The sequence below is a fragment of the Odocoileus virginianus genome, chromosome 25 (genome assembly GCF_023699985.2).
Source record: "Odocoileus virginianus isolate 20LAN1187 ecotype Illinois chromosome 25, Ovbor_1.2, whole genome shotgun sequence".
Classification (NCBI taxonomy): Eukaryota; Metazoa; Chordata; class Mammalia; order Artiodactyla; family Cervidae; genus Odocoileus; species Odocoileus virginianus.
This window is the reverse complement of record NC_069698.1, coordinates 15,701,844-15,724,886: the sequence shown is the minus strand read 5'-3', so window position 1 is coordinate 15,724,886 and position 23,043 is coordinate 15,701,844. Positions and strand designations below refer to the sequence as shown.

The 23,043-nt window shown below is 34.9% G+C and overlaps 1 long non-coding RNA gene across 1 annotated transcript in view; it reads right to left on the bottom strand.

Moving 5' to 3' along the window:
* Positions 1–23,043, bottom strand: part of LOC110121927 (uncharacterized) — a 93,753-nt gene that overhangs the window by 5,793 nt on the left and 64,917 nt on the right. The window contains exon 2 of the long non-coding RNA XR_011483526.1: positions 1,688–1,784. This is a non-coding gene — a long non-coding RNA (uncharacterized lncRNA). The remainder of the gene's footprint in view (positions 1–1,687; positions 1,785–23,043) is intronic.

The window sequence follows — 23,043 nt, the reverse complement described above, 5'->3', positions numbered from 1 at the left end:
GAAGTATAAGGGAACTATCTGTAGTCCCACTTATTTTTCTGCAAACCTTAACCATCCTAAAAATTAAAATGTTATTTTTTTTAAAAAAAGAAAAAGAAGAAAAGAAACCCTCATAAGTAAATAAAAAGCATTTCTGAGTGCTGTGATCAAAACAAAATGCTTGTAGAATATTCATTTCTTGAGAGCATGGATTCAGTGGAATAATGGCATAATTGAAAAGAACTGAAACTAGTATATGCAAAGAGAAGCAAAGCTTTCTTTTTTTCTAGCAGTTGTTTTTTAAAATTCCTATAATTAACAGGAAATACACCATGCAGAAAAGTGTAAAGGCAGAGGTTAATGTTTTTCCTTTTTATTATGGCTCTGTTGTTATGAAGATTAGGAAATAACATTGCCCGACCTCCAGTGAACTGTAACAGAAATATTGAAAGGAAGCACAGATTAAAAGACTATAATATTGAAATTCTAGAAAAACTAGAACAAATTGAACAAGTACTAAGATTTTTAAGGAGTCAGCAACTTATCATTGTAATCATCAACAATTTTGAGAAACTATAAAAGTCAATTAGCTCCTGAAACCTAAAAGAAAGCATTTATACTGTGTTTTAGAATAAAAATTTAAAGACAGATAGATAGATAAATAGAGAGAAAGAAATGTGGATAATGATATAGATACTTACATAGACATAGAAATTGAAGATAGATTATTATCACATGGAATCTTGAGAAGAAATTAGAATACAATGTGAATCAAATTGCCATCATCCAGGCAAACATAAGTAACTGGAGCAAACAGGATCAGCAGTGTTCTGAAGTAAAGTGGTACTAACCTCAGTCAGTATCCTCTTCTGATAGATAATGAGGTCAAGTAGACAAAGGGAAAAGATAGGGATGATTTGTATTGATTTCTTTACATTTTTGACCCTGTACCTTATGAAATCATTGTTGACAAGTTAAGTCCAATTGCATTCACCATTATAGTGAATGACCAAATAGTAATCAACTTTTACCTTAACTCATATAGTAGCTATCAATGGATCAGCCTCTGCTCTAAGGGCCTAAATATCTGACAGAAATATTCAGAATGGGATTATCTTTAAAAAGAACAAAAACAAATTCTAAATGAGTTTAAAATTTTGATGATAGAATCTCTTCAACAACTGGATAAAACTCTACAGAGAGATCTGGATGATATGTATATCACAGAAAAAATATATAGAAAAGTAGATACAGCTGTGAATTTTGGGGGGAAAATAGTATTTTTTTTTAAAAGGCTGACAAGTAACAAGAATTGGTCACTTGATTCTTTTAAAAAATAGATACAATTAGAATGTAATGCTTTCCTAAGGTAAAATTCATGCTTTATTGAAACCATTTGTTCACATATTGAATAGACATAATGCACATAATGCTTAATCAGACATTATAAAATCCACTTATGAATTTCTGAACTAATATCAGAACATTACTTATTCAATATTTTACTTAAAATAGTAATTTATCCCATTAATACTGAAAAATTCTTTTAATAATTGAATATTTCCATTTTAAAGGTGTAATATAAGGAATTTTGCAAAGGGGCCACCTATAATCTCACAAGTTGAGGCCTTACTTTGCTGGTTTTACTTAGATTCAGCGATTTCAGGTTGGGATAGGATGTGGGATAGGATAGGTTTTCCTTGCTTACCTCTGGACAAGCCAACTGCACATACTTAATCACACTGGATAGTGGATCCTATGTAATAAATCTTCATTGGACAAGTGGATCACCCAAAATAAATCATCTGTGGGTGAGTGAAACAACTTTGCTCAAACATCCATGGAAAAAGTGTTCATCCATCATAAATCACAGACAGATAAGTGGATCAGCCTTGATTTACTGCCTCTAACCAGGACTACAGTTTTGCCTTACCTAAGAAGTGCCATGATTTTGCAAAGAGTATATAGTTTAGAGTAATATGGGAGAGTTACTTACAACAGCATCCAGTGAAACAATATAATGAGTGAAATAAATTGCTACATTTTATTCAGTTGCTTTAATTTAGCAATGTGATATAAGATCAAAAGAACTTCAAAATGATCCAAAACTGGGGCCACACCTCCCATTATTAATGTAACTTTAAATATTTCTTTTATTTGTAATGTTACAGTGATAATAACCACACATATAGGGTTGGGAGGAGTAAATGAGGTGCTTAATAATTATGTATTCACAATGTTCACATGTTTTAGAGTATCTCTGCTGTTTCTGCCACTGGAATGTTAAGTAAGACATATAACACTCCACTCTTATTTTTCACAGGATGAGGAGAAAAACAAAATAATCACAAGACAGTATGATAGTATTTAAACAAAGCTACGAATAGGGAATTAGCTGAACAAATAGTGCAGTTACACTGTCATGAATGGCTAAACTTTCCCCCCACCAAATTGCCCTTTGAGATGATTCTTTAAGCTTACATTAGATGGACAATCAGGAGAAGGTTATGCAAAGATTAGTAAGTGGGACAATGTACTTTGTGGACTGTAAATATCAGCATGTATATGTTTTCATATATGCATACTTAAATGTGTGTGGCAATAAATTAGCCCAGCAGTTTTAGGCAAGGGTCAGAAACAAAAGGCCTTCTATGACTGGCTAAATACTAGTTTTTATCTTAAGCATCAGTGGAGCATCTCTAATGTCTTTTACGGGGAGATGATTTATCATATTTGTATGCTAGGAAGAACACTGAACTAGACAGGGGATATTGGAGTGAAAGAAATTAATTCAATTTTTCATACTACTAAACAGTACTATATACAATTTTCATATATATCAGAAAATATAAGGAAAGAGATAAGCCAGATAAATGTGTGTGAAATACTATATGTTTCAGTTTGTGTTCCATATAAATTATTGTCCTGCAAATGCATCTTGACAAAATATTTCTTGATAGAGCTAGCATGCTTACATAAATTTAGCATCTCTTAATCTTAGTCCTGGTGAGTATAATGTAAATGCAAAAATAAACATAATGATAATCATTAATACTTGCGATGATATTTTTGCTTTGTCTTGCACAGAAAAATATCAACTTATCTTTTCAAAGATTAAGCTTCTTGACATAATATATCTCATTCACAGCAAATATATTAAACTGATGTTGTAAAAACAAGCTTGTAACCCTTTCACCTTTCTATTTTTATACTTTCAATATTTATTTTAATACTCTTTTAGCGGTTATTTATTTGCAGAATATACTGTTCATATATTATTCTTAAAAGGACATTGGATTGATTTAGGCTGATTTTATTGTAATCACTCTTTCCTTGGAGAAACACATAGTATCTAATTTTTACCATCTAGGTTAGGGAGTTTATGCCTTGTGGAATAAAAGAGAAAAATATTTTGCCTTCTTTTGATAAATTATATTCTATAGAAAGTGTTCTTTAAAGTTTTTATTTTTGGTTGTGTGTTTTTTTTTTCCATATAGTATCTCTAAGAATTATTGTTCTATAAGCAGAAATGAGCATGCATATAAACCCTGTTGAGATAGTTATAAACAAAAATAATATTTTCTATTTCTTTTCTAAAGTACAATGAAAAATAACATAGGTTTACTGAAATACATAATTTAGTTATATTATAAATGTAAATATTACACAGTGTGTTTTTTATAGGTATTTTTCAAATATCTCCATAATAGGTATGATGAAGTACTAAGAGATTTATTTTAAGAAGAAAAGTTTCTTTCTTAAGCAATACAGTTCCTAGTTTAAAAATGTAATTTAGATTATACAATAAGCCAAAACTATAGAAAATGTAGGTTATTTACAAAAGAAGATTATGACCTTATCCATAAGATGAATCTCAACAAATTTTAAAGAATATCATGCAGAATTTTTTTTTCTGATAATAGCACAATACAAATGATTTTGTTTCATGATTATAAGGGTTTATATATTAATAGAAGTTAAATAATAAAGTTTATTTTACATTTGAAAATCTGCCTATGTTATGCCTAGATTTTAAAATGCAAAAATTTTATGTAAATAGGAATAGGTATGCTGGCTTATTTTTCTCCCAAATTTGTAATTTTATTTCAGAGATGTACATATTTTCTTCAGCCTCCAATTCTAGAGAATTATTTTAAGGTACATAGGAATTTCCTTGAAAAAACCAAACATAACAGCAAATATCAGATAACCCTAATTGCAAATTCCTATTGATTGCATCTGAACATACCTTTTAAAAAATGTTTTAACTTGATTATAAGGAAAGATATATATTAGGTTTATTTCCATTTCCTATAAAGACCAAGATGTTTGTGTTGGGGAGAACTGAACGATTAATTTAGTTAAATCATTATGATTTTAAAATGACTTTTTCAAGAGAGTCCAACTGAGCCCCAACAAGTAAAATATTCAAAATTCTACTTCTTTATATTATTTAACAGCTATGGGTTAAATAGGGTGATTTTTGATAATGCACAGAATGTGACCATAATGCAACAACTTCAAAACTTCTTGTGACATAAAATGATTCCCTACCATGGTCAGTTACATATACCCATCAATTCAAACCCCTTCATGGACAGTAAGGCAGAATAGACATCAGATTTGACAATTTCTTCATTATCCTTTCAAAATAATGTCAACTTCTAATTTCATATATGTGATGTCAATTTTTTTAAATTAGGTTCACTTCTCATAAGTACAATGATATGAACTAATGTGTCATATTATGTATCAGGTACACACAACAGGAACCACATAATGACTGAAAGCAGGCAAATAGCTAGGCAGCCCATATCTCTGAAGCTCTAATTCTTCTCTAAGAACTACAGCCATACTTTCCTATATTTAGTTACTCAACTTAAATAGAGTTTCATGATCTGGATTTTAGTGAAAAAAAAAAGTATTTTTTTTAATATTTATGGGTGGATCTAAGCAAGATCTAAGTATTAATAGATAGGCTTTGGAGTTATGGAATTTAGTTCAAAAACCTTTATCATTCCCCTACTCACTGTTCTCTAAAATATAGCCTTCTCAGTTGTAGAGGATTAATTGCTTGCCCCCTAAATGCCAGGGCATTTCCCTATCAAAGTAATTTATTGCAAATCAGTCAGTTTCCTATAAGTCATTCCTGTGGGTAGCAAGCCCTCAGAATAGTATTCACCTACTCTATAAGAAGGAGACTATTCTGTGTAATGTGCATTTGTTGACTGCTAGTACACAACTTTATTTCATTTATTATATTTCACACATTGAGGCTGCATTTCAACAGCCTAACTTGCTATATTTCTTGTAGTGATATAACTTTTACAACATTTCACATCCAACATTATAGTGAGCTATTTTTCAGGTTTCTGAACTTGCTCCCCAAATAAATGACAATTTAATGATGCATGAGTTTCATTGCCTATTCGTTCTTTCTTATATATTATAGGAAGATTTCTCAGCAACTCTTTTCTACTTTCTAGGCATTTTATTCTTAATTTTCTCATTTGAAGTTATTTTTTTCAACATTTCTTTCCCATATCATTGAACTTTACTGATAAAATATTCTGTTTTTCCCATTTTCCATGAAAAGTCTTATAGCTGATCAGCCCTCATATATTTCTTTTTCCCTACTCTCAACACTCCAATCCAACCTACCTGCAAGCCACAATCAAACCAATTTTCACTGTGCCTTACTTACTCCTTCTCATGGTTCAAAGTTACCTCAACTATCCTTCTACTTAGACTTCTTTTTAAGCCACTTCTCTTGCTTGTTTTGATGATGACCTTTGCCTCTTACTTGGGGATCTTGTATAGTGTTTCTCAGTTTACAGAGATTATGGTCTTCTGAGATTTATATTCAATGCTTACTGAGTCATAAAAATCAGTCAGCAAGGAAAACCAACCAGAAATAGCAACAATCTGTTTTCATATCAGAAGTTCTCAAGCATTAGTATGTATAAGAATCATATTACCAATGTGTTAAAATATGCATATTTTATTCTGAGAGAGTATGCATAAATATTCTGAGAGAATAGACGAGGCTAGAGATAAGGAACATACATTTTATTAGAAACTTCAGTATATTTTGCTACAGATGGCATGTGACAATATGTAATAGCTCAAAGGCTATAGTTCTTGAGAATATTTAGGTTTTCTTTTCCTCAAGAAATTATACCCAGTATTTTCATTGAGATTGTTTCTAACATATTTGGTCTAGAAAGGCCTTTATTAAGTGGTATAGATATTTTTATATCAGTGTCCAGGGAACAAAATTAATTTATAACAATGGATAGGCTTTCCTGATGGCTCAGTGGTAAAAAATCCACCTGCAATGCAGGAGACACAGGAGATGTGGGTTAGATCCCTAGTTTGGGAAGATCTCCTGAAGAAGGAAATGGTAACACACTCCACTATTCTTGCCTGGGAAATTCCATGGACAGAGGAGCATGACAGGCTACAGTCTATGGAGTTGCAAGGGTTGGACAAGACTTAGTGACTAACCAACAATAACAAGGGATGGGTATATTTAATTTACTATTTTATCCATAGTCTAATTTCTCCAAAGACATTTTTATCCTGTTAATTCTTATAAAGGTACAAATATTTCACTCATCGCTTAGTAAGTATATTCTGGGATCTTCTGTGACATTATCATCTTCTGGTTCTGAACTAGCGAAGCACTTGCTTAACTACTTGAGAATGCTTTACGCTGCTTTGAGGACCAGCCAGATTTTTGAAAAATGACATTTGGTGTTTGGGGGAAATCAACCAATAAGGTTTTCTGCAATATCATGACATATAGTCTATATTCATTCATTGCTGTTAAAAACTGTAAGTTGTAAAGTGAATAATTGTAAGAAAGAATATATTTAATGTCATTATTTCCTGTTATCTTTTTCATTATGGCATCCATAGTTATGTCAACAAGATTCCACTTTTATTTTATGCATAGTACTCTAGGAAAACTTCCATATAGACTATTAATTTCATGACAAAGAACTACTCCCTATACTGGCAGCTGTTAGCAATATGCAATAAGGGAGTAACCCAACCTAGAGTTTAAGGAATAAACACTCTACTACAATCAATAATATTGCACAGTGCAATGAGAAAAATACCACCTGCTCTGATTAGTGGGTAATTTAGTTTCTCTTTTAGCATCTCTATTATATATCCAGGTGTTTACTAGTGGATGGCATGATCTTCTGACATGGTGTTAAGATACTCTCTCCTGGAGTTTAGGAGCAATACAGTACACTTATTTATTGGTTAAAATGTGCAGCCATGCTGATACAGGTGTGAAATGGGCATTGGAAAGAAATTTCTGCACTTTTCCCATGCGCAAATACTTAGGCCAAAGAATGTCTCTGCAGTAACAAATGACCCAATCTTATGCTCAGGGAATGATTCCATATTCACACTAGTCTGTCCTCCTAAAAAACATTCAAGCTCCTCAGATGTATTTACATGGGGAGACAATTTTACATGGGGAGATTCTGATTTTGCCACCTCAAGGATTCAGAAATATCTTGTTATTGTCCCATCAATTAGAGGGGTAGATCAGCTGCTCCAGTTTATTTTTATCAGATGATGATTTTGTTCGACGCTCATTTCCAACCCCTGTGTATGTGGCTTGCTCTGGTTATTTGAATGTTAGAAAGGAGAACCAGTAAGTCTACAAGGGCTTTATTTACATCTTTTCCCTCTTTCAATTCAAAATATTCATAGTATGTTTTGCAGAAACAAAGGGAATACTTTGATCTATAATTCACCAAATATCTGCTTTATGCTGCATTTTCAGAATACACTTTCCCAGCTTACAATATATTTGCTATAACATGATGACTTTTAAATTCATATCTTAAAACCTATCTTCAATTGAACAGGTACTCATTTTCAACTGTCTACTACCTTTCTTCACTCAGTTTCATACCAATTCCTCAAAGAAATCTTTAAAGTTTTTCATAAACCAGAAGATATCAAGGTAGTGTTGTTGGAGGATACACTCCTGCTGTGACCAAATAAAAAATACATATTCATGTGTAACAATCCACACTAAAAACTAACTGGAGACAGCATAAGTAAAATTGTCCCTATTTTCAGATGACATGATAACACATATAGTAAACTCTAAAGTCTCCACCAAAAAAAAAAAATCTATTAGAACTAATAAATGAATCTAGTAAGCTCATAAAATACAAGATTACACTACTAAAGTCTGTTGATTTCCTATATACTAAAATGAACTATCAGAAAGAGAAAGCAAAGTAAACCAATGCATTTAGAATCACATCAAAATGAATAAAATACTGAAGAATATACTTAACCAAGGAGGTGAAATTCTTATATTCTGAAAAATATAAATATTGATGGAGGAATTGAAGATGATACAAAGAAATGGAAAATATCCCTTAATCCTGGATTAGAAGAATTAATATCATTAATATGTCCATAGTACACAAAGATAATACAAATTTAATGTAATCCCTATCAAAAGACCCATGACATTTTTTTTACCATACTAGAACAAATAATCCTAAAATTTATATTGAACCACAAAAAACCTCAAATTACCAAAGCAATCTTGAAAAGAACAAAGCTGTAAGTATCATTCTCCTTGACCTCAGACTATACTGCAAAGCTACAGTAATTGAAACAGTATTGTACTGGCACAAAAACTGACTCATAGATCAATGGAACAGAATAGATAGCCCAGAAATAAGTCCACACACTTATGATCAACTAATCTAAAACAAAGGAGCAAAGAATATACAGTGGAAAAAAGATAGTCTCTTCAGTAAATGGTGCTAGGAAAACTGGACAGCTACATTAAAAGAATGATATTAGAATAGTTTCTCATATCATGTACCCAAAAAAAAAAAAAAAAAAAACACTTAAAATTGTTTAAACATCTAAATGTCTGACCAAAAACCATGAACTCCTAAAAGAAAACATAGGCAGAACACTCTTTGATGTAAATCATAATAGTATTTTTTTGGACCTGTCTTCTAAGGAAAAAACAAAAACAAATGAGACCAAATTAAACTTAAAAACTTTTGCACAGCAAAGGAAACCATCAGCAAAATAAAAAGATAACCTTTTGAATTGGAGAAAATACCTGCAAATGGATATGATGAATAAGAGATTAGTATCTAAAGTATATAAATAACTCATGCAAGTCTGTATAAAAAAATCTATCTGGATAAAAATGAGAAGATCTAAATAAATATTTTTGCAAAGAAGATAAGCAGATAGCCCACAGGTACATGAAAAAGTGTTCAATACTGCTATCATCAGAGACATTCAAATCAAAACCACAGTGAAATATCACCTCACACCTGTCAGAATAGTCATCATCAAAAAAAGTCCACAAATAGCAAATGCTGTTAAGGCGGTGCACAAAGGGAATTCTTGTACACTGTTGGTGGACATGCAAATTGGTACAATCACTGTGGAAAACAGCGTGCAAGTTCCTTAAAAAACTTCAAATATAGTTACTCTATGATCCAGTAATTCCATTCCTGGATTTATATCCCAAGAAAACAAAAACTAATCTGAAAATAAATGTCCATAGCAGCTTTATTTATAATAGCCAAGATATGGAAGCAACTTAGGTGTCCATCAACAGATGAATGGATAAACAAGATGTGGTGTATTTATACAATGTAATATTACTCAGCTATAAAAACAAATGAAATTCTGCCTTTTGTAACAGTATGGGTGGACCTAGGGAGTATCATGCTTAATGTGATAAGTCAGATGGAGAAGTGCAAATCCATTATGCTATTTCTTAAATGTGGCATCTAAATAATAGAACAAATGAATATGTTTTATTTTATTAAACAAAACAGATACAGAATCACAAATATAGAGAACAAACTAATGGTTGCCAGTGGGTGGAGAGAAAAGGGGAAGGAGCAAGAGAGGGGTTGGATCAAGAGATATGAAATAATTTATGCATAAAATAAAAAAGCACCAAGAATATACTGTAGAGCAAAAGGAAATATAGCCATCATTTTGTAATAATTTATATGAAGTATAACATATAAACATATTTAATCTTTATGTTGAACTCCTGAAACTATTATAATATTGTAAATTGACTCTACTTGAATATATAGCTTTTTCAACACTCAAAAATAAATTTTTTATAAATCATCTTCTGAACATGCTTGTCTTCTTTAATTTCCTATTTGGGATTCAACATGATCTCTATCACATAGAAAAACTTGAGTTTTCTTTACTCCTTTCTCTCAATTTCTGTACATTATTATTACCCTAAACTTGTTTCTTACATAGCCAGTATATTTCTTGAGTCATTACTTCATGTCCCAATCCTTATTTCATCTTCCCCCGATTTTTTAAATAGCCGTGTACATTCAAACATTTGCTCGAAATTGCTTCGTTTATCCTATTTTTATTTCTTCTTCTTTTTTTTTCTTATTCTACATCCATAAAAACTTCACTCTCCATTTAGGGTCAAAGTCAAATTTCATACATAGTTGAAATATTTCTCTTGTTCTGTTCACCTGAGCAGAAGGAAATATGCTTCTCTATAATTTGTTACCTATAGAAAAGTATTATATTAGGTATGTGTGTGTTATTCGCTGAGTCATGTCCAACTTGTTGTGACCCCATGGACTGTATCCCACCAGGCTCCTCTGTTCATGGAATTCTCCAAGCAAGAATACTAGAGTGGGTAGCTATCCCTTCTCCAGGGAATCTTCCTGACCAAGGGATTGAATGTGGGTCTCCTACATTGCAGGCAGATTCTTTACCATCTGTCACCAGAGAAACTCTACGCCTTCCAAATTGAACAAGAACATCTTAAAGGCATGCAAAATATCCTCCATTTTGACAACTGTTCCCCTGAGGATATCACAAATCCACAAATAGAATTCTAAGTTACTTTTTATGCTATTATAATAATATTTGGGTCAGGGGTCAGTCAAAGAATTCCTGAATGCAGTCTGCCAGTTATACTGCAGCTTTCAAGAGGGCCTCAAGGAAAATCCACATATAAATGAAAATTTCTGAATGGAAATCAAAGTACCATTTAATTTCTAGCAATGAAAATTAACAGTGACATTTTTCTGCTTGTGAAATATAGCCTGATTGGTAGATAACCTAGACTGTAAGCATTCAGATTACAAATTCTTTTTTCTCAAAGTTAAGAGGAAGTAAGAAGTAGTGGATTTAAGCTGGCTAGGCAGTCAAGAAGAGTGCAAAGTTCTCCTCCTAGTATCAAAAATGCTTGTATGGTATTGAATCAAGCATTCTATCTATATTTAGTGCAGACTAGAGATAGGTAATTTATAAATAGATAACACTTATTTTACAATTGCTACCTGTTGGCTGAGTGGTAAACAATCTGCCCACAATGCAGGAGATGCAGATTTGATGCCTGGGTCAGGAAGATCCTGTGGAGGAGGAAATGGCAACCCCCTCCTGTATTCTTGCCTGGGAAGTCACATGGAGAGAGGAGCCTGGCAGGATACAGTCCATACATTGCAAAAGAGTCGAACATGATAGTGTCTAAACAACATCTAATATTACAGATTAAGAAACAAAATAATCCACAACATCTATTTTTTTCCCCTGTGAAAGTCTTAGTCGCTTAGTCATGTCTTTCAGTTATTCTCATTAATGAGTAAAACTTTTGAGCACTTCATATTTTTGAAGGACAATCAAGACAATTTAAATATATGATATTGAAATACTGCAGCATAAAGCACAGCTGTCAAAATGGCCCTGATAAGTTTCTAAGTGAAGGCTATTTCTGCACTGAAATAAAACGTTTCTAGCATATTTTACATACAACTGAGCACTGAGGTAGAAAATCATTCCTCCTTCTGTGGATGTGACTCAATACTCTATAGGATAATTTAAATATTTGAAAGGTTCTTATTAATTCAAATAATTTATGAATATTCACAAAGCCAAGATTCACAAAAAGAAGTACATAGATGAAGAGTGCTGTGAAGAGAACTTCTCAACCAGGTTATAAACCTACCAATTAATACATTTTTAACTGGTTTGTTAAATTCCACTATTTTATTTTTTAATTAATTCTTATTGGAGTATAGTTGCTTTGCAGTGTTGTGTTAATTCCTACTGTATAGTTAAGTGAATTAGCTATACATATACATTCATCCCCTCTTTTTTAGATTTCCTTCCCATTTAGATCACCACACAGCAGTGAGTAGAGTTCCCTGTGCTATTCAGTAGGTTCTTATTAGTTATCCATTTTATACACAGTAGTGTACATATGTCAATTCCAATCCCCTCTTCCCTTCTTGGTATCCATACATTTGCTCTCTATTTCTGTTTCTTTATTTCTGCTTTGCAAATATCATCTGTACCATCTTTCTAGATTCTACATATATGCCTTAATTTATATTTGTTTTTTTTTCTTTCTGACTTACTTTACTTTTTATGACAGTCTCTGTGCACACATGCTAAGTCACTTCAGTTGTGTCTGACTCTTTGCTACCCTATAGACTAGCCCATTAGGCTCCTCTGTCCATGGAATTCTCTAGGCAGGAATACTGAAGTGGGTTACCATGACCTCCTCCAGGGTATCTTCCCAACCCAGGGACAAAACCCACATCTCTTTAAGTTTCCTGCATTGGCAGGTGGGTTCTTTACCACTAGCACCACCTGGGAAGCTCATGAAAGTCTCTAGGTGTATCCATGTCTCTAAAAATGGCACAGTTTTATTCCTTTTTAATAACTGAGTAATACTCCATTGTATATATGTTACAGATCTTCCTTATCCATAAGTTCCATTATTTTATATCTGAGATCAATATCACTGAAAAAAATATTAAGATGTCCAAAATAAAAACATGTGTATTATATAATTAACATGAGTAAGAAGTAGAAAAGATTTTAAATTATATCCTATAAGTTCCAGGTATTATATATAATTCCTTGACCCTCACTTTTTTCATTATGATTTTGAAAAATTAAATTAAAATAATAAGCTATTCTGACTATCTCATAAGACATTTATGTTAATAAATGAAAATAAGTTTTGATAAAAAATATTGGGAATGCAACATGTGACCAAACACAAGTCTCTGTTCATGTGTAGATACAGAGCTCCATTTTCATGTAGGACTATGGGAACATAATTTGCCTTTAGCAGTTGGAAGAGCCCTAACTTTTTATCTTGTGTATGAAATAAAACTTTTGCTTGTTCATCAAAATCTGCAGACATCCATAGCAGTGTTTCAAGCTCATTACCTTAATGTTAGATAGAGTAAGAAATTATTAATGAAAGTTAGGAATTCTGTGTCAACTTGATGTCTCCTTCAATGCCTAATATAGATATCCTTACACATTTCTGATGTCTGTCCTTATAACTGTTCTTCTAGGGGTAAATGTTCCACTCTATTATACTGTGGCCTTCCAGCACTAAAATTCACATTGCATATCACACCCAACTGGGTCTTCTGTATTCTTCCCTATTTCTTTGACTTTATCTTTTACATCTCTTCTCACTCATTTCTCAACTGTCATCCCAGGCTTATTTCTGCTCCTCAAACACACTGATGTTTGAATCATGTTCTCACCTTGGGCTAGTTTGAGCATACTGCTCTCAACACTCTGTAGTTTGTTCCTTGATTTCAGATAAGTTTGAGTTCAAATGTCACTTTCACAAAAAGGGTTTTACTGCTGTAACTATCTGAAGGCAATTCTTGACCATCAAACCCCCCAAGTCACTGTCTATCACATTTCTATATTATTCTTTTCCTTTATTTATATTTACATTTATGTATACAGTGAAAGTGACAAATAGATTCAAGGGATTATATCTGATAGAGTGCCTGAAGAACTATGGATGTAGGTTCGTGACATGGTACAGGAAGCAGGGATCAAGACCATCCCCAAGAAAAAGAAATGGAAAAAGGCAAAATGGCTGTTTGAGGAGGGCTTCCAAATAGCTGAGAAAAGAAAAGAAGCAAAAGGCAAAGGAGAAAAGGAAAGATATATCCATTTGAATGCAGAGTTCCAAAGAACAGCAACAAGAGATAAGAAAGGCTTCCTCACTGACCAATGCAAAGAAATAGAGGAAAACAATAGAACGGGAAAGACTAGAGATCACTTCAAGAAATTAGAGATACCAAGGGAATTTTTAATGCAAAGATGAGCATAATAAGGGACAGAAATGGTATGGACCTGACAGAAGAAGATATTAAGAAGAGGTGGCAAGAATACACAGAAGAACTATACAAAAAAGATCTTCACGACCCAGATAATCACGATGGTGTGATCTCTCACCTAGAGCCAGATATCCTGGAATGTGAAGTCAAGTGGGCTGTAGGGAGCATCAGTACAAACAAAGCTAGTGGAGGTGATGGAATTGCAGTTGAGCTATTTCAAATCCTAAAAGATGATGCTGTTAATGTGCTGCACTCAATATGCCAGCAAATTAGGAAAACTCAGCAGTGACCACAGGACTGGAAAAGGCCAGTCCCAAACAAAGGCAATGCCAAAGAATGCTCAAATCTCACACGCTAGAAAATGAATGCTCAAAATCCTCCAGTCCAGGCTTCACTAGTATGTGAACCATGAACTTTCAGATTTTAAATTTGGATTTAGAAAAGGCAGAGGAACCAGATATCAAATTGCCAACATCCACTGGATCATCAATAAAGCAAGAACGTTCAAGAAAAAAGTTTACTTCTCCTTTATTGACTATGCCAAAGCCTTTGACTGTGATCACAAAAAACTGTGAAAAATTCAAAAGATAGAAATATCATACCACTTTACCTGTCTCCTGAGAAATCTGTATGCAGGTCAAGAAGCTACAGTTAGAACTGAACATGAAACAACAGACTGGTTCCAAATCAGGAAAGGAGGACATCAAGGCTATATATTGTCACCCTGCTTATTTAACTTATATGCAGAGTACATCATGAGAAACGCTGGGCTGGATGAAGCACAAGCTGGAATCAAGATTGCCAGGAGAAATATCAATAACCTCAGATATGCAGATGATACCACCCTTATGGCAGAAAGTGAAGAAGAACTAAAGAGCCTCTTGATGAAAATGAAGGAGGAGAGTGAAAACGTTGGCTTAAAGTTCAACATTCAGAAAACTAAGATCATGGCATCTGGCCCCATCACTTCATGGCAAATAGATGGGGAAACAATGGAAACAGTGACAGACTCTATTTGTTTTGGGGAGCTCCAAAATCACTGCAGATGGTGACTGCAGCCATGAAATTAAAAGACACTTGCTCCTTGGAAGGAAAGTTATGACCCACCTAGATAGCATACACTGGGAAGACCCAGAGGGATGGGATGGAAAGGGAGGTGAGAGAGGGGATCAGGATGGGGAACACATGTAAATCCATGGCTGATTCATGTCAATGTATGGCAAAAGCCACTACAATATTGTAAAGTAATTAGGCTCCAACTAATAAAAATAAATGAAAAAAAATAAATAAATAATTAAAAGCAGAGATATTACTTTGTCAACAAAGGCTCATCTAGTCAAAGCTGTGGTTTTTCCAGGAGTCATGTATGAATGTGAGAGTTGGACTGTAAAGAAAGCTAAGTACCGAAGAATTGATGCTTTTGAACTGTGGTGTTGGAGAAGATTCTTGAGAGTCCCTTGGACTTCAAGGAGATCCAACCAGTTCATCCTAAAGAAATCAGTCCTGAATATTCTTTGGAAGGACTGATGCTGAAGCTGAAACTCCAATACTTTGGCTACCTGATCTGAAGAACTGACTCCTTGGAAAAGACCCTGATGCTGGGAAAGATTGAAGGCATGAGGAGAATGGGATGACAGAGGATGAGATGATTGAAAGGTGTCACCGACTCAATGGACATGAGTGTGAGTAAACTCCGGGAGTTGGTGATTGACAGGGAGGCCTGGCATGCTGCAGTTCTTCGGGTCGCAAAAAGTTGGACAAGACTGAAAGACTGAACGAACTGAAATTGTTTATATTTACCTTCATTTTATTAGTGCTTTGAAAAGTATATGATGCACTGATTCATGTATGAGTTTAATGTCTGTATCTCTGCATAGATTGAACATATTACAGGAGGGTTTTTTTTTTTTTTTGTCATATTCTGCTCTCTCCCCAGTATTTGAAACAAATCTTGGCATATCAAAGCTTAACACACACACACGGTGTTGTGTTAGATTTGAGTTGCAATTGTTCACAAGATTCAATTTGCCAGACATCTCTTCCTAACTCTCAGTTCTACAGCATTACATCGGTAACTTGAAATTGGTCTCGTGGGAGCATTTCCTCCACACACATCAGCAAACACCACAAATCAAGGCTTTCTTTCTGGAATTTGTTGTTAAATATTTACTACTCTATCTATATATGACAGAGAGCATGAAAAGGTAACAAAATTCCTTTCTATAACTATAACTCTATAAATTCTATAACTAAAGATCTCAAGTGAAGAAAATGTATCTGAAAAGAAGGTTTTTTTCTTTCTGTAGGCAATACCACTGTGGTTAAAAAAAAAAAAAAGTTGAGAAAAAGAAGCGTTGTCTCTAAGCCAGGGATAGCAGACAAAGAAATTATTGGGAAAAAATCTATCTCATCACAAGGTTGACGCCAAATAGTTTGAAATAATAACCAGTGCTCCAGACTATAAATAATTGACCCTTGCACCCTGGCAATATCCCACTGTCAGGGAGGAAGAGATTTCCCTCTACCTTTCAAGATTCTTCTGACTGATCTAAGAATTGAATTACCATGAGACAAATTGCAGCTTCCCTGGTGGCTGAAGGGTAAATTGCAATGCAGGAGGCACAGGAGATTGGGGTTCCATCCCTGGGTCAGAAAGATTCCCTGGAGGAGGGCACAGCAGCCCACGCCAGTATTCTTGCCTGAAGAATCCCATGGACAGAGGAGCCTGGCGGGCTACAGTCCATGGGTTTGCAAAGTCAGACATGAAAAATAACTGGCCACACACACACACACGAGACAGACTGACAGGCAAAAATTACACAAAAGTTTCATAGCGTGTATACATGGAAGAGACTGAGGAATTTTGAGTCACTTGCTAAAATGGCAGAAATGCTCACATTACATGCATTCTTCAGTGGAGGATAAGAGAGGATGCTGGGACAGGGGTTTGGAATGTCAAAGGAGGGGAAGACAATCCATATAGAGATGAAAAAGCAAATGTTTGGTAAACACATGTAGGGTGGGCTGTCCAGAGGCAACAGGACAGAGTGGACTCTGATCTCCAAGCCCTGGTGGGTTTCCCTCACCATTATCTAGCATATTCTTTGGAGATATCTCTGGGATAACTCTATTCTGGGAACAGGCCCTTTATCTCAATTCTTTAGGAAACTGAGAGGGAGGTGAAAAAAAGGACTTATCAAGTCATCTATTTCTTAAAAACAATCAAACTAAATTAGTACTCATACCTCTTGATATCCCCACAAAATGCAGAAGTATATTTATAAGAAAATAGTTTATTGGGATCTTAAGAATTAAAATTTGGAAGACACAGCTTCTGGTATAACTGAAGGAGTGTTCCAGGGAAGAGAAAAGAGTCAAAGGATTATTGAAACAAAAGTCACAAGGGTTCTTAAAGTTGCCTGACTGTGATTGGCTAGGATGCAAGTCAGGAAACATTTGACCCTAAGGAATCATGAGTTTTCTTAGGGTACATGTCCAATAACTATCTTGAGTTTCTGGATGCCTTTGTGAGAACATTAAGTGATCAAGAGGTCAGATTCCATCCAGGCTGTGACACGCACAAGTCACAATTCCTCAGTGATATCCTGGATTTATTTTAGAGAGCTCTCTTAGCAATACAAATTATATTTTGGTTTCCTTTCCACACATCAAAGAGAAACATTATGGGGTGGCAAATTTTGCTCTGCTACTTCAATTTCTAAATAATCACAGAAACTGTGTTTGACAATTACATTTTCCAAGTCACACAAAATGCTAATATGCCAATTTATCTTCAACCAGTCCTTTCTAATGCAAGGATGCAGTGAGATCTAAATTTTATACTTCTTTGGTCCTAGGATGTAAGTACAACTTTTAGGCACTTATTATCTGAATATGATATGGCTTTTCATGGTAAAACAACACTGTAGGTTAACTATTGCAGAACTTTAGTACTACCAAAGATAGACCAATCATGAATATAGGCATGTACTGCCAGAAATGACTTTTTATTGGCTACCAACTCCATGAGTCTACACAAACCCATGTCCATTGAGTCAGTGACGCCATCCAACGATCTCATCCTCTGTCATCCCCTTCTTCTGCCTTCAATCTTTCCCAGCATCAGGGTCTCTTCAAATGAGTCAGCTCTTCACTCATCAGGTGGCCAAAGTATTGCAGTTTCAGCTTCAACATCAGTCCTTCCAATGAACACCCAGGACTGAGCTGCTTTAGGATGGACTGGCTGGATCTCCTTGCAGTCCAAGGGACTCTCAAGTGTCTTCTGCAAAACCACAGTTCAAAAGCATCAATTCTTTGGTGCTCAGCTTTCTTTAGAGCCCAACTCTCATATCCTAAATGACTACTGGAAAAACCATACCCTTGACTAGATGGACCTTTGTTGACAAAGTAATGTCTCTGCTTTTTAATAAGCTGTATAGGTGGGTCATAACTTTCCTTCCAAGGAGCGAGTATCTTTTAATTTCATGGCTGCAATCACTATCTGCAGTGATTTTGGAGCCCAGAAAAATAAAGCCTGTCACTGTTTCCACTGTTTCCCCATCTATTAGCCATGAAGTGATGGGGCCAGATGCCATGATCTTAGTTTTCTGAATGTTGAACTTTAAGCCAAATTTTTCACTCTCATCTTTCACTTTCATCAAGAGACTTTTTAGTTCTTCTTCACTTTCTGCCATAAGGGTGGTGTCATCTGCATATCTGAGGTTATTGATATTTCTCCTGGCAATCTTGATTCCAGCTTGTGCTTCCTCCAGTCAAGCATTTCTCATGATGTACGCTGCATATAAGTTAAATAAGCAGGGTGACAATATATAGCCTTGACGTACTCCTTTTCCTATTTGTAACCAGGCTGTTGTTCCTTGTCCAGTTCTAATTGTCACTTCCTGACCTTTCTACAGGTTCTCAAGAGGCAGGTCATGTGGTCTGGTATTCCCATCTCCTTCAGAATTTTCCACAGTTTATTGTGATTCCCACAGTCCAAGGCTTTGGCATAGTCAATAAAGGAGAAGTCAATTTTTTTCTGGAACTCTCTTCCTTTTTTGATGATCCAGTGGATGTTGGCAATTTTTTCTCTGGTTCCTCTAGGTTTTCTAAAACTTGCTTGAACATCAGGAAGTTCACAATTCACGTATTGTTGAAGCCTGGCTTGGAAAACATTGAGGATCACTTTACTAGTGTGTGAGATAAGTACAATTGTGCAGTAGTTTGAGCATTCTTTGGGATTGCCTTTCTTTGTGATTGGAATGAAAACTGACATTTTCAAGTCCTGTGGCCACTGCTGAGTTTTCCAAGTTTTCTGGCATTGAGTGCAGCACTTTCACAGCATCATCTTTCAGGATTTGAAATAGCTCAACTGGAATTCCATCACCTCCACTAGCTTTTTTTGTAGTGAAGCTTCCTAAGGCCCACTTGATTTCACATTCCAGGATGTCTGGCTCTAGGTGAGTATTAGTGATCAGACCATCGTGATTATCTGGGTTGTCAAGATCCTTTTTGTACAGTTCTTCTGTGTATTCTTGCCACCTCTTCTTAATATTCTCTGCTTCTGTTAGGTCCATACCGTTTCAGTCCTTTATTGAGACCATCTTTGCATGAACTATTCCCTTGGTATCTCTAATTTTCTTGAAGAGATCTCTAGTCTTTCCCATTCTATTGTTTTCCTCTATTTCTTTGCATTGATCACTGAGGAAGACTTTATCTCTCCTCACTATTCTTTGGAACTCAGCATTCAAATGGGTGTATCTTTCCTTTCGTCCTTTGCTTTTCACTTCTCTTCTTTTCACAGCTATTTTTAAGGCCTCCTCAGTCAGCCATTTTGCTTTTTTGCATTTCTTTTTCTTGAGGATGGTCTTGATTCCTGTCTCCTGTACAATGTGACAAACCTCCATCCATAGTTCATCAGGCACTCTGTCTATCAGATCTAGTACCTTAAATCTACAAGGGATTTGATTTAGCTGATACTTGAATGGTCTAGTAGTTTTCTGCACTTTCTTCAATTTACACCTAAATTTGGCAATAAGGAGTTCATGATCTGAGCCACAGTCTTATTTTCTCTAACTGTATAGAACTTCTCCATCTTTAGCTGCAAAGAATAATATTAATCTGATTTCAGTGTTGACCACCTGGTGATGTCCATGTGTAGAGTCTTCTCTTGTGTTCCTGGAAGAGGGTGATTGTTATGATCAGTACTTTCTCTTGGCAGAACTCTATTAGCCATTGCCCTGCTTCATTCTGTACTCCAAGGCCAAATTTGCCTGTTACTCCAGGTGTTTCTTGACTTCCTACTTTTGCATTCCAGTCCCCTGTAAGAAAAGGACAACTTTTGGGGGTGTTAGTTCTAGAAGGTCTTGTAGGTTTTCATAACACTGTTCTACTTCAGCTTCTTCAGCATTACTGGTCAGGGCATAGACTTGGATTACCATAATATTGAATGATTTGCCTTGGAAATGAACAGAGATCATTCTGTTGTTTTTGAGATTGCATCCAAGTACTGCATTTCAGACTCTTTTGTCGACTATGATGGCTACTCCATTTCTTCTAAGGGATTCCTGCTCACAATAGTAGATATAATGGTCATCTGAGTTAAATTCACCCATTCCAGTCCATCTTAGTTTGCTGATTCCTAGAATGTTGACATTCACTCTTGCCATTTCCTGTTTGACCACTTGCAATTTGCCTTGATTCATGGATGTAACATTCCAGGTTCCTAGGCAATATTGCTCTTTATAGCATCAGACCTTGCTTCTATCACCAGTCTCATCCACAACTGGGTGTTGATTTTGCTTTGGCTTCATCTCTTCATTCTTTCTGGAGCTATTTCTCCACTGATCTCCAGTAGCATATTGGGCATCTACCGACCTGGGGAGTTCATCTTTCAGTGTCCTATATTTTTGCTTTTTCTGGGGTTCTCAAGGCAAGAATACTGAAGTGGTTTGCCTTTCCCTTCTCCAGTGGACCACTTTCAGATACTATGGGTAGCAAATACTTGAATCTCGCTCTTTTATAATCTAACTTGATAATTTTTGCCTTTAAACTTTTGTCTTTAGAACATTTACATTTAATATGATTATTCATATGGTTGTGTTTAAATCTAGTATCTATTTGGTTTACATTTGTCTAATTTATTTGTTTTTCCCTATTTAGAGTCATTTTTATTAATAGAATATCCTTATTTTTTTAAGTTATATATTTACTGAATAATTACAATTTCCATATGCTCTATACTAATTTTGGTCTGTTATTAATTTCTCTTAAGACCTGTTTGGCCCATGGCTTATTTAAAAGTATCCTGTTTAACTCCAAGTATTTTGTGATTTTCAGCTATTTCTCTGTTATTGATTTCTAGTTTAATTCTACTGTGCTCTGAGAACATACTTTGTAAGATTTCTATCCTTTTAAATTGATTTAGGTGTGTTTTATGGCCCAGATTGTGGTCTATCTTGGTAAATGTTCCATGTGAGCTTGAAAAGATTGTGCATCCTACTGTTGTTGGATAAAGCAGTCTATAAATGTCAATTAGGTTCAGGTGATTAATGGTGTTGTTCAGTTCGAATATAGTCTCACTGGTTTTCTGTGTGCTGGATCTATCTGTTATATTATGAGAAGTGTTGAAGCCTGCAACTCTAATATTGGATTTGTTTATTTCTCCTGTGAATCTCTTTGTTTTTGTCTCATATATTTTAGTATGCTGGTCTTTGGGGTATATATCCTAGTGATTGTTATGTCTTACTACAGAATTGACACTTCTATCATTACATAATATGCTCTTTTTTTCCTGAAAGTTCCCCTTATTCTGATCTGCTGGTTGAAATTAATATAGCTAGTCTAGATTTATTTTGTTTAGTGTTTACATAAAATGTCTTTCCCTATTTTCTTAAATTTAATCTATGTGTTTTATATATAAACTAAATAGTTTATATATAAACTAAGATTCTTCTGGATTATATATTTCCACTCTGAAAGGCTCTGTTTATAATTGGTATGTTTAAAACATTCACATTTATAGTAATTATTAACAGAATTGGGTTAATATCTACCTTCTATTTTCAGTATGTTTTACTTGTTCACAACTGATCAAGACCATCCCACCACCCCCCAAAAAAACAAAAAGGCAAAAGGCAAAATGGTTGTCTGAGGAGGCCCTACAAACAGCTGGGAAAAGAGGAGATGCAAAAGGCAAAGGAGCATGGGAATGACATATCCATTTGAATGCAGAGTTCCAAAGAATACCAAGTAGAGATAAGAAAGCCTTCCTCAGTGATCAGTGCAAAGAAATAGAAGAAAAGAATAGAATGGGAAAGACTAGAGATCTCTTCAAGAAAATTAGAGATACCAAGGGAATATTTCAAGCAAAGATGGGCACAATAAGGACAGAAATGGTATGGACTTAAGGGAAGAAGACAATATTAGAAGAGGTGGCAAGAATACACAGAACTATACAAAAAAGATCTTCATGACCCAGATAACCACAATGGTATGACCACTCACCTAGAGCCAGCTATCCTGGAAGATGAAGTCAAGTGGGTCATAGGAAGCATCATTCTGAACAAAGCTAGTGGAGGTGATGAAATTCCAGCTGAGCTATTTCAAACCCTAAAATATGATGCTGTTAAAGTGCTGCACTGAATATGCCAGCAAATTTGGAAAACTCAGCAGCGGCCACAGGACTGGAAAGGGTCAGTTTTCATTCCAATCCCAAACACAGGCAATGCCAAACCATGTTCAAACTGCCACACAACTGCACTTATCTGAAGGGCTAACAAAGTAATGGTCAAATTCTACAAGCCAGGCTTCAACAGTACATGACATAAGAACTCCAGATATTCAACCTGGATTTAGAAAGGCAGAGGAATCAGAGATCAATTGGCCAACA